At 35.8% G+C, this 13,552-nt stretch overlaps 1 pseudogene across 1 annotated transcript in view; it reads left to right on the top strand.

Annotated features, from left to right (window-relative positions):
• The first annotated feature begins 1,408 nt into the window (after positions 1–1,408).
• LOC143243850 (xaa-Pro aminopeptidase ApepP-like) overlaps positions 1,409–13,552 on the top strand; it is a 44,055-nt pseudogene continuing 31,911 nt past the window's right edge. The window contains exons 1-8 of the transcript XR_013024783.1: positions 1,409–1,563; positions 3,645–3,787; positions 4,213–4,323; positions 5,638–5,701; positions 6,687–6,898; positions 7,811–7,958; positions 8,409–8,503; positions 8,664–8,745. The product of XR_013024783.1 is annotated as a xaa-Pro aminopeptidase ApepP-like (transcript). The remainder of the gene's footprint in view (positions 1,564–3,644; positions 3,788–4,212; positions 4,324–5,637; positions 5,702–6,686; positions 6,899–7,810; positions 7,959–8,408; positions 8,504–8,663; positions 8,746–13,552) is intronic.

Raw genomic sequence — 13,552 nt, 5'->3', positions numbered from 1 at the left:
GTCTCCATATAGGCTAGCATTAATACGTGTTCCATTTCCAGATACTTCAACTGTCCAGTCTCTGGATCGTTGGTTAGTTTCCTCGTCAATGATGCTGGTTATCACTATTTCACAATGAACATACTGTAGATAGCCAATTGTGAAGCCTTGCTGTTCAGGTAGATTGTCTGTTAATACGAGTCAGCCACTGCCTTCTATTTGACAAGAAATGTGCCCATTTATTTTAACAGTTATTCAGATAAGTGTATCTGTAACTTTTATTATAACTATTATAAACTGTACAGTTTATAATAAAGCCACATCTCTGAGATAAGTGTATCTACAGCTGTACACAGTTTATAATACAGCCACATCTCTGAGATAAGTGTATCTACAACTGTATACAGTTTATAATAAAGCCACATCTCTGAAGGTAATGTGAAATATGCATGACTTTTAAGAATATTGCCTTATGCTGTTAAAACCAATCTGATCAAATATGAACTTAACTGAAGAATCAAATAATAATGCTAAGAATGGATTCTTTCAAATATCAACTAAACATAATAGCTATTGTGTCATTTACAACATTAGTGTCTTCTACTAGTTTTTTTTATGCGCTTCTATTCTCCCTGGTAGTCACAGTACATATAGATATTATGCAGTTTAATTAAATATGACTGCCACCAATGTGGTACGGCAGCAATGACAGTTTCAGTATGAAGAACTGACTCGTGCAGCATTCACATAAATGACCTTCAGTGATATCTCACACACAAAGAACATACGATATTATCACACACGATATTATGAAGTTGTAGATATCTGCTGTTTTTAGTGTGTATAACCACGTCTACCTGAATCCAGTCTAATATGAGGATATCCGGTCAAAACCATTATTTGTTGCTTTTGTAATAGCTTTATACAGAGTGCAATACATATCTGAAATAGTTTTATTGAAACCTGAAGGATGATCAAGTTAATGTTTTCATATTCAGGAATTTCAAACTATAAACAAATATTAATATTATACGAGTTTTGGAGATTGTTAGTTTTCACTCAAAACAGCATTGATATATTTTAGGCATTAGTAATGAACCTGTTTGTTTTTGTTTATATTAACTCGTTACTTGAAAATTGGATCAGTTATTTGATAACGTGCATGAATTATTGTCTTCCTAATATTTGGTTCTCTATCATATCTTTTACCAAGAATTTAAAAGTAAATAATACGTCACTTTATCTGGGCGTAGGACACGATTTCAATATTCAAGATAATTAAAGAACCTGAGTGAATTGTTACTAAGGGAAGTGAAACAATAGCAACATCGCTATCTCTTCTCGTGCTAGGCTTATCATACTTATACTATTTTATTGTGCATGTAAATGATTCAGAATCCTGGATTCGACAGTAGCGCCTTCATATCTTTTTTTTTTTTTTTTTTTTGGTATCGGTTCGTTTGAAAGTTTGGAGCAGTACCGATTTCTGCTGCTCTAGTTTTGGGTTAGACACGGTGTTTAAGTGATTGTTGAACCTGAATCAGTCGAACATGCAGTGTGTCGTCTTGCTGATGTTGGGGATATGTAAGTTTGTGTAGATGTGTTCCAAACTTTGGTATGCAAAATTTATAGATCATATGTTTATTCAAAGAAATGAATCGCATTTCCCTCTTCACTTTAAAGCTAATACAACGAAATAATCTGGAATTTTCAAACATCTTTTTAAAAATGTATTAAACATCATTATCCTAAAAAGCAACAAATACCCTCTATAGGCCTACATCGCGTATAAGTTGGTTGTGAATTATTAAAAGCTGAACCGGTTTCATTCCATATTCCCAGGGGTCGGCAACATGTAATTTTTCATTATGGCGCAGGAAATATTATAAAGTTGTAGGCGGCACCTGATGCAGGCATATATTCAAAACCAGTCGTGACCAAAAAAATCTTTATTTATGTAGATATTTATAAAGGAATAAATTTATTAACTTTGAAAAGATCCTTCAGAAGAGAACTACACTGTTGAACTGGAAATAACATTTTCTGGAAATTTTGTTTTTAAATCTCAAATAATAACTTACTCAAATCATCTCATCGGGGTATCATAAAACTTCCTTTTCACTTTATTGTTACTATAAAAACATAATGTGCCCTAGTAGAGTTCTTTAGAATACGATTCATTTTTAAGTTATTATTATTACGAAATTAATTTATTTGCCATAATACCTTACTTTATCCGTGTTCCACCAGATTCTAAAGACAAGTTTGTTTTTTCTGTGTTTTTAATGTTTGGATTCAAAATTTGACGTTTTAAAGAACAAACTTTTAAAAGGCCATCAATGTTAATCTGAACTAACGAATTCCTCGTTAATCTTTGAGCAAAGTATGAGATGTCAGAGGCTATCATATAATGTATATTTTGTATAATATATGCAATAATATATATATAATATATATGTATAATATATATATCATTAAGCCTGAATGTATAACTACAACAAGTGCTCTTACCCTATCTTATATGTTTGGAGTTTTTTAGGATAGTACCACCGACTATATTATAATAATATAAATGTGTGGAGTTTTCAGAATAGTACCACAGATTATATTATAGTAACATAAATGAGTGGAGTTTTAGGATAGTACCACAGATTATTTTTTCTTAAGTGATTTAAGCTTTTAGGATAATGTCACTGACTATTTTATGTTAAGTTACTTGAGTTTTTGGATGGTGTCACAGGATATTTGGTTAGGTTCTTATCGTAACTTAAAACATTTGGAGATAAATTCTCATATTAGTAACTAGATGAAAAAAACAGTCAAATTGTATAAATATTTGTTTCAACAACTGTTGTACTGAGAGAGTATAAGTTACAGCATCTGGTAAAGTAGAGAGCGCTTTTTCGAGAAATTATAAGGATTTCAAAGTTACAGAAAAGAAATATTTATTAAACTGCTTCGTGCATGGGTTTTATATATATTTAACAAAAACACACTTTGCAATGAAATCAGTTCTTAACGTGCTTAGTTTTGTGTAGGGTTATCATCTTTTATAAAAACAGCCATTCTTAGAAACAATAATTCTGTGGTTTAGGACGAGTTTACACGGAAAAGAGAAAATTCATTCATACTCACTAAAGATCAGTGGAACTTGTTTGTAGATATATAATAAAAACCAGTACTTTCACTGATATCTAAAGGTGATACATGTACACTGATAGACAAACTCTAACAAACCTGATCTCGTATACATGGGTGTAGCCATGTAAATTGACCTGGTATTGGATGTTAGTGACCCGTTAACATGAAACAGCTTACATGGTGTTGACTGTGTGTTAGTATATAGCAAAACCTAGTGTTGATGATATGTTAGTGTATAACACAACATTATGCTATTGATTGTGTGTTAGTATATTAGTAAAACCTTTTGTTGTTTTCGTATAGTCTTCTTCTGATACTAGGCCTTAAAGTAAGGCTATTGTATGATGGCATGTTTTATACATTAGTTTATAGTGGTGTAACAATGTTTCCAACTGTAATGTCTAGTGGTATTTCAGTGTGACGTAGGGTGACACATTTGCTACTGTAATGTCTAGTGGTATCTCAGTGTGACGTAGGACGACATATGTAGAGATGCTGAGCTACAAAATTGTCCTTTTTTTCAGATGTTTCTATATCTGGAACTGCACGTGCACGGTCGGTCTCTACTTATGAATTGTCCAAGAATGTTCATAACGGAACACAGAAGAAACAGATTATGTTTGCCTGTTTAGAAGGAGAGAGTACAGGAACACGTGTGGAAGATAGGGTGCTAAACTAGTACAATGTGATAGTTATGTCTTACGAACGAAGTGATATCGAAATATAGCTGTTTTTTCTTTTAATATATCAAAATCTTCAGGTGTTTTAGTTTTGGAGTTTGTAATACTATCCTTGTGAACACTTATATTCTTTTTACTTTCGAAACGTCGGGATGAAACGATTCATATTTATAAATAATAAAAATATCGAATAACACAGTTTCATCTTAATGTTTAATGTCTCATTTGTAAACCTCCTTCTCCGGAGGTTTGACAATATTTTTATTTCTTTGTTTCGGTTTGTGTGCGTATCTTTCGAACTACAGAAAAGATCTTAATTAAGACAAATCGTTAAACTGTAATTGGTTAATTTTTTCAAACTACGATTCAGGTTGATTTGCATATGCTTTAATGGCGGGTATTGTATTTCTAGGGTCAGTTCTCGATGAGAGCTGACACGTCACTAAAACTGAAGAGGTTTCGGGAACTGATGGCGCAGAATAATTACCAAGCGTACATCATACCTACTGACGATGAACACCAGGTGGGGCTGGTAGATCTAATTTGAAAACACGTTTTATTAAAAAATTTAATACGGTTAGCTAGGAGATATTAAACAATATGTTGTTAGCAACAGTTTTATATCCTGTCAGATTAAGCAGACAACAGTGTTGGTTTCTCTGACAAGGATTGATTTTACCTTTTACCTTATCAGATTTGATGTTGAAATATTGGGCTGATAAAAGAACTTATAGAGTTATGTTTCTCTGATAAAGTTCGTTTAGAACATTGTGAATGGATACATATGTATGTGGTTTCAAAATCATTGTCATGTGTTGTAGTAACGCCTCTCTTCACGTTTAAGGGATATGTATTTATACAGAACTGAATCGTCTCTATTGTTTGATAAGTTCTTTATAATTATTTGGTAAAAAGAAGTCCAACCCATTCAGTGATAACGGAGAGTTTGCTTTCTTTAAATGTGTGCTTTACAACATACATAGTTTCTAGTGTCAGTCCTTCACAAATACCGGTAAACAATCACTTGCTAATTTTACCATGACTCTAGTGCTTCGCTGAAATACAAAATCAATATTTATTAAACTGATTAATAAACTCATTAAATCAGTAATCGATCTTTAACTGTAAAAGACTAGCTAACCAATCAACAATATACTATAACTCATGTTTTACACTGTTCAAATCGTTCAGTAAGCTTTCGAGAAAACTCGAACCAGATATACACTCAACGCGTGACGTTAAAACTTCCTCTAAATAAAATAATATAAACAAATAAATATGAAAGTATGCAATGATTTGATCTGATGTCGTTATTATAGACTATAGGTGAATTATGTCTAATCTTGTTCTGTTTCATTACGTCTGGAAATGCAGAAGAAACTATTTTTCCAAGTTTAAAACTACGTGGAACGTTTTTTTTTCTTTGCAGTATTTAAACTCTCAGCATCACGTTTACTGTTGATAACGAAAACCTTAGTTTACTGAAATCAGAATGGTTTTGGTGTGAGTTTGTATCACAAATCAATTATTTTATTATGTTGACTGATTATATCTTTAAGTATCCAAATATTGACTGCTTAAATAAATAATATTCTATTCTATACTTTCTGATTGTACGTAAATACTAAATTATACGTTTATTAATTGTTCGGATTTAAGAGTTGCTAGAAAATTTTAATTTCCTTGTAAACAATTGTACTTTTAATTGTTTTAAACTCCAGATCTTATGTACGCCTGAGTCAGTATAATGACGTATACTTCATGTATATTTGACTGTGTGTTTTTCACCAGTGTAGACTTCACTTCTCAGATTTACAACCATCCTGTTCTTTTACAGAGTGAATACATCTCCAACTACGACAAGAGGCGCCAGTACGTCTCTGGATTCACAGGAACAGCAGGTTTGTGACATTTCTCTCCACATTTAGTGTTGTAATGTTTATAATTGGAAACAGTATCAACAGTATCCAAGGAGGGCGCTTTCGAAAGGTGGACCTTTTTTCTCCTGTTTGCTCTGAAAGAGAGGTCCTCATTCCGGAAGCTCTCGGGTTATGGAGTTTCTTATCTTTCTGTTAAATGAACTTCAAGTTTTCCAGACATCATGCAACTAAGGAGTAGAATTATGTAAATATTCAGTTGAATAAAAGAAAAACTTGTTAAAATAAACTTGTTGAGTTTTGTCACGTCTTAAAACAAGTATGAAGTTTTCAAAAAGTAATTGGTGGGATAACATATTTATATTTCCACAAAGTTTTGTCTTTAACAGTAAGACATGATCACGTACACGAAACATTGCATAGAAATAAATCTATTACCAATGTTTCCAAACTTCATATTGCTGGTAAGGTAACATATTGGTTCTACAATATATATATATACTAATGCTGGTAAGGTAACATGTGTTATATACAATATTGGTTCTACTTTATTAATGCTAGTAAGGTAACATATGTTATCTATAATGTTGGTTCTACAATACTATGCGTTTTTGATCTGCAAATCGTATAATAGTAAGTTATGATTAACTAAGAGTAAACGTTAACTGAAAAGTGATTGGATAGTATTAGGTGTTATCTGTAATGTGATTGGACATTATGAGGTATATCTGTAACGGTGTCTCTAGGTGCTTAAAATAACAGGACCTTTGACAAATTAATATGGGAATTTTTTGGCGCTATAGTATGATATCGACTCCAGTTTTCGATTTCGATTTTCAAGACACAAACTGTCGATTCGGGGCACTGTCAAGTAGAATCGGATCACGGCTCCCACGCGCCAGTGCCTAACGACGCCATTGCTAAAAATATCAAACTGTTAAATTTGTGAATTTGTATCTCTTTAACATTTTATTGTAGTATTTAACATGATTATACACACAAATAACAGGTACAGCCGTCGTATTAGTGAACGATAGTGATGGAGCTGCCCTCTGGACTGACAGTCGCTATTTCCTCCAGGCTCAACAGGAACTGGATTCTAACTGGATTATGATGAAGGACTTTACTCCTGGGACGCCCTCTATTCCACAATGGATTAGTAGCAAACTTTCTTCGGGTTCCAGAGTAGGAACAGATTCTCGTCTTATCAACCACAGAAGGGTAACCTTCTTGTATTTTCATGACACTATAAAATAATTTATCACAACCTTTATTTTATACCATAAAATATTTTTTCTGTTTCTCCTTCTCCATTGTGTTTCACGTTGTTGTTGGGTATTATTTATTCCTGCAATGTGTTTGTGCAGCGTTTTACTTTGTTGTTGGATATTATTTCTACCAGAAATTTGTTTGTGCAACGTTTCACTTTGTTGTTGAATATTATTTCTACCTGAAATGTGCTTGTGCAACGTTTCACTTTGTTGTTGGATATTATTTCTTCCTGCAATGTGTTTGTGCAACGTTTCAGTTTGCTATTAAATGTTTTTTTGTCTTCTTGTTTTGGTTTTGATACTTAGATTGACTACTAGTATTATAATCTAACACAGTTAAACTTGGAATAATAAAACGGAGGTTATTTGTAACACAGTTATTAATATATAATTTCAAAATTAACAAACATGTTTGTTTGTAACAAGCTACTCCCCAGCTACTTGCGATATCTTAGAACAATCTTTATACTTCAAGCTGACCATGTTGGATTTATGTGACTATAGTGTCCACTGTCTGTATTTTAACTGGTTTATCTGAATTCAGTGTCCAGTATATTCATACTTACTAATTTGTCCGGTTGTGTTGTGGAAGCACCCTTGATGATCTATCAGATTGAAGGGCCAGCAGATGAACCACTGCGCATGTCTCTGGTTGTTTCATAAACTGATGAAGAAAAGTAGTACTTTGTATTAAACACGGATTTAACAGTAGTTTAATTTAGTTTATTTATACAAATAAATAAAGTTAAATTTTGTCGTTTCTTGTCCAGTCTAACTAATTAACCGATCCTTTACTAACAATCTATCCATTTATTTAACAATCCCTACAACATTTCATGACGAGGTTTATCGTATCCCACAGTGGTTGTTCTGGAAACATGAATTAGTTAGAAGTGGAATGGAACTGGTTGATGAACATTTTAGTCTAGTTGACAAAATATGGACAGAAGCGGAAGGTCGTCCCGCCAAACCAAACTTCCCCATCTTTGTTCATCGTTTGGAGTTTGCCGGTAAATCTTTTAATGCTATAAGAGTTGAACCATAAGTAAAACTAAAACATATTAGTGTTATAAAAGTTTTAACCATAAGTGAAACTAAAACATGTGTTATAAAAGTTTTAACCATAAGTGAAACTGAAACATGTAAGTGTTATAAAAGTTTTAACCACAAGTGAAACTAAAACAAATGAAGCATAAGTTTTGTCTAACACCGACTTTTAACATGCTATGTTTTGATTATTTCCTTGGATATATACAATCAAATGTCTTAGCTAAAATGTGATTATAATCAAACCATATAGCCTGAGTAGTTTCTTCTTGAAAGGTTTCAGTTTCCAGTCTGTCCACTCGAATTAAAGGGAAACATTTCTTTCAAAAGTACTCAGGTTTAGGTTTCTTATTTTGTGATTGGCCTAATTTTTCATGTGTTTTTTTCATCACAATAATAACTACACGTTGAAGGAAAACGATGGGAGGATAAAGTTGAAGACGTCAGAGAAAACTAAAGGAGGAGGGAGTGGAAGGAACTATTATAACAGCATTAGACAACGTAGCTTGTAAGTTTTAGTTTCGGTTCCTTGACATATATTAATCGTTATAACAGCATTAGAAAACGTTAGACGAGATTACATTGCTAAGAATAAACTGTTGAATAGATACAAACTGACATATTGAATAAGCAAATGTGAAGTGGTGAAAGTCGTGTTATGTTAACAGGGTTGCTGAACCTTCGCGGCAATGACATACCCTACAACCCTCTCTTTAAAGGCTATATATTCGTGACTGAGGATATCGTTCGGTAAGTTTTCCTTTATTTGGACTCTTACTGAAACGCTTCATATGTATTGACGTTTCTGTGTCAAATGTAATGAAAAGTAACACAACACATTAAACAGGTGCTACGTTGTTATCACAGAAGTATAAAATATCAATATCTAACCTGTTATAACCAGTATCACTGGTCAGTGGGTCAGTGTGATAGAACCTAACAAACTACACTCAACTTGTTGGAACCAGTATCACCAGACAGTGGGCCAATATGTTATAATATAACAAAGTACAGCTAACTTGTTGTAACCAGTATCACCAGACAGTGGGCCAGTATGTCAGAATATAACAAACTACACCTATTATGGTGTAACCAGTACCACAGGCCAGAGTGTCAGTGTGATAGAACCTAACTACACCTAACATGTCATAACCAGTATCTCTGGCCAGAGGATCAGTGTGATAGAACCTCACAAACTATTCCTAGCATGTGATAACCAGTATTACTGGCCAGCAGGTCAGTAAAGTAGAACCTAACAAACTACACCTAACCTATTGTAACCATTATCACCAGATAGTGGACCAGTATGTTACAACCAAACAAACTACACCTAACATGTAATAACCAGTATTCCTGGCCAGAAGGTCAGGGTGATATAACCCAAAAATACAGGGGCGTAGATACTTGGGGGGGATGGGGATACATCCCCCTTCATTTTAGGTGGGGTATGGTGCATACAATCATCTCCCCAACAGTTTGGTCTGTTGAATTGTTTTATTGCATCACAGGCCTACAAATTGTGTGTTTGTTCTTGTGATTCTCGTGTTCTTACCAATCGAATTACATAATTAGACCTAGATGTAGGCTTTTTCAGTAGTCGAAATGTACATCTTTAATATAGGCGTGCTTCTAAGCTTTTCGATCTAAGCGATAGTCCGTAAGTATCAGTCAGTAGGCCTAAGTATACATGCAAGGCTTGCAAGCACTATCACAGAATCTACCTACATCTTGTACGTAGTGTAAGATTAAGTAAAATTTTCATCACAACAGATTGAACAGAGCATGAAATTCTAAAATATTACTCCCAAGCGTAAACTCTTGTGATCTAGATCTGGCAGGCCATTTGTACCTTGTAGCTGCATCAATCTTATCTGTATATTGTGCGGTTTTCCTACGCCGTTTGTTCTCATGCATGTCTAGCCGGTTTTATTTTCGAACGCCTTACTCTCCTTAGTTGCCGAAGCTGCTGACCATAGTGTACGTTTAGTGTACAGTTAACAACAGGTTCGGGCCGCTCAGATCCAGACGCGCCTTACATCATCCCCACCCCTTCCGCTCCCTTTAGTCTGAGCCTCGATTTTACAACAGGGCTCATTAGACCTGTGTTTGTGGCCCTCATTAATCCATGAAATTTCAGATTATCACCGCCCTCTAATAAAGTGCTGGTGCTTTATTGTAAAAGAACAAAATATTCTCTTGTCCTAGATAGTAAAAATATTGTATTTTCTGTTATTATTAGAACACAAAAGGAGCGATTTCAACGGCCTGAAGTCTCTACTCGAATTGTATTGCTAGTTTTGTTTAGGTGTTTTATTTAATAGACGTGCTTATAGACATTATATCACAACGTGTTTGCCTTTTGATGAGGTTTAACAAGAATATAATATATTTGTGGTCGTTTAAGTATTTTTCGAGAAACTTGCAATTACTTGTGTTGTAACTAGCACACATTATTGCACCAGCGATGCCCAGACGATCAGTCGACTCGGTAGTCACTGTGAGGTTCGCGCGTTCGACTTAAATACATTGTACAGTTCAGTCCTACTTCCAAATCAAGTTTAGTAATTTGCGCCCTGGTTGTAAAAGTGGGTTTTCTCGGGGTACTCCCGTTTCCCCACAGCAAAGTTCCGTTTCATAGGATCTATAGATCCCAGCCCTGAAAAGGGGTCCGTCACTTTAGTACCTAAATCGTAAGTGTTTAAATTCCAGTTAATCAAAGTAATGTGTCTTAATTATGTCGACGTTCTGTGTTTGCATCTCTCTGCTCCCTTCGTTTCGACAATATTTACACCACGTAATTCTTCTTGTGAATGTTGTGCTGAACCTTTTCCCCTCATTCTTCGTTTTCTCTCCGGCTCGTCGGCCCGCTTCTCAGCTGCATCCCGACGCTTCTCAGTTTGATACATAAATCTGTCAAATTCAAGGTCATTAGTGATTGTCGCTCTAGATTAACAACCAACGTGCCACTCTAATTCAGGTAATTATTTTCGAGATCAGGTGACTAATTTATTCTTGCCTCGTGTGGGGTGAAGAGAAACAACAGTTTCTGACCGCCCCTGGTTATTTTTCGTTCCCTTTCGGGGAACGGAATAATAAGTTAACCCAAATACCTGGCCCGGCATGGCCTAGCGCGTAAGGCGTGCGACTCGTAATCCGAGGGTCGCGAGTTCGCGCCCGCGTCGCGCTAAACATGCTCGCCCTCCCAGCCGTGGGGGCATTATAATGTGACGGTCAATCCCACTATTCGTTGGTAAAAGAGTAGCCCAAGAGTTGGCGGTGGGTGGTGATGACTAGCTGCCTTCCCTCTAGTCTTACACTGCTAAATTAGGGACGGCTAGCACAGATAGCCCTCGAGTAGCTTTGTGCGAAATTCCAAAAAAACAAAAAACAACCCAAATACCTACCCAGAATCCTTCTACTTCCATTCTGTTCTATCTTCGTTCGTTGTACGTCAGAGTTTTTCAATAAAGACTGTATTTTAGCCTATTGAGTCATCTGGGACACAGATTCCAATTATGACAAGCAAGCGTCTGAAACTTTCCAATATTAGACAGTTCTGCAAGCCAGTTACTGGTACTACAAGTGGCAATGCAGATAATCCAACAACTTCAAGCAAAGGAATAGAAACTTGCCATACAGAGGAAATACCATGTTCATCAGAGGACGAGTCTGAAAATGCTTGTGCAACTATTGCACATCATTAACCACGAGATAGTTATGAAACAAGTTTGTGCAATATTGAAAAATATGACACTCCACAGATACAGTGTGGGAAGCCATATCATCCAGACTCAGAACTAATACCACGACAGAAAGCAAAATCTCAAAAATCAACTTCCAGGGCAAGTGGTTTGATGAGTTCCCATGGCTGCACTTCGACAATCAGACTCAAAAAGTCATATGCTTTAATTGTGCCAAGGCAGAAAATAGAGGCCTTTTTACAGGGAGATTGGAGAGACCAGTGGAGTATACCTTCATATCCACCGGTTTTTGCAACTGGAAAAAGGCAAAACAGAAATTCAACGAACACCAATCCTCCTCTCAGCACAGATTTGCTATATCTCCAGAAGGTTCACTTGATGTAACTCCAGTGACTGTCCAGCTACATGATGGAAAAAAGAAGCAGCAGGAAGAATGCAAAAGAAGTCTAGCCAAAATATTCTGAAGTTTACATTTCTCACTGCGTCAAGGTTTAGCATTACGTGGACATACTGATATGAAGGGGAACTTCCTGCAGTTAATGGAGCTCCTGGAAGAGGAAGATCCTGAGTTGACGGCCTACTTCTCAAAGAAAACCACATTTACATCACCCCAGGCTCAGAATGAAATAATGGAGATGTTCAGCCATCAAATACTGAGGAACATAGCACACGAAGTGCAGTAAAGTAAAATCTTTGCATTAATGGTTGATGGCATTCAAGATGTTACAGGTGCCGAACAGGAAGCGATATGTGTACGATACGTAAATGAGAACCTTGACGTCCACGAGACATTTCTTGGTTTGTACAGTGTTTCCAATACAACTGGTGAAACAATATCCTCGACTATACTTGATGTACTGACTAGAGTCAATTTACCACTGTCAGGATTAAGAGCACAAACTTATGATGGAGCCGCTAACGTAAGTGGTGCGTACAGTGGATGCCAGGCAAAAATAAAAGAGAAGCAACCGTCAGATTTGTTTTTCACTGCAGAGCACACAAGGCTAATTTAATAATGCAACATGCAATTGAAGCTTGTGAATGTGTTCGAGATTCTATCCAGTGTGTACATGAACTTGGTGTCTTGCTTCAGAGGTCAGGCAAATACAAGACAATCTTTGAAAATATTTTATCGTCAGACAGCCACAATGGTCCAGTTAAATACATCCGCCCACTGTGTCCAACACGCTGGTTGTGCTGCCTATCTGCAATTACATGTGCTAATGATCACTACAGTGACATTGTTGATTATTTGTCTGAATTAGCATATGAAAAATCAGATGTAGCAGTGAAAGCATGAGGTCTGCTGGACAGATTTGACAAAGGAAAGACAGTTTTAGGATTGTTGATGGCTCAGCATCCATTAACTGCATTAGAGGAACTAAACCGTGCATTCCAAACAAAATCAGCGACAGTATCTGGCTTGGTTGAAGCATCTGCAATGACAGTTGAGCAATTGTGGGTATTGTGAACAGAGGAAAATTACAACAAGATATTTGATGAAGCTGAGAAAAAGGTAACTTCCCTAGATCTGGTGCTTATTGAACTACCACGCATTCACAGACCCCCCAGAAGGATCACATATGATGGCTCAGCACACCATTCTGCAACAGCTAGAGATTACTACAGAAGCCAATATTTTGAAGTTGTAGACACAGTCCTAGAACATCTGACCACTAGATTCAATGCAGATAACAATGAATTGAGGCAATATCTGGCACTTGAGAACATGATCACATTTGGCAAGATTGACAACTCGGTTATAGACTTCTATCCAGAAATCTTTGCACAACTGCTTGAGTTTCAGTTGCCCATGTTCAAAGGAACAACAAAAGCAGTATCTCTGAAAGGTGCAA

This window comes from Tachypleus tridentatus, chromosome 2 (genome assembly GCF_004210375.1).
Source record: "Tachypleus tridentatus isolate NWPU-2018 chromosome 2, ASM421037v1, whole genome shotgun sequence".
In the NCBI taxonomy this organism is placed as follows: Eukaryota; Metazoa; Arthropoda; class Merostomata; order Xiphosura; family Limulidae; genus Tachypleus; species Tachypleus tridentatus.
This window is presented reverse-complemented; position numbering and strand designations above follow the sequence as displayed.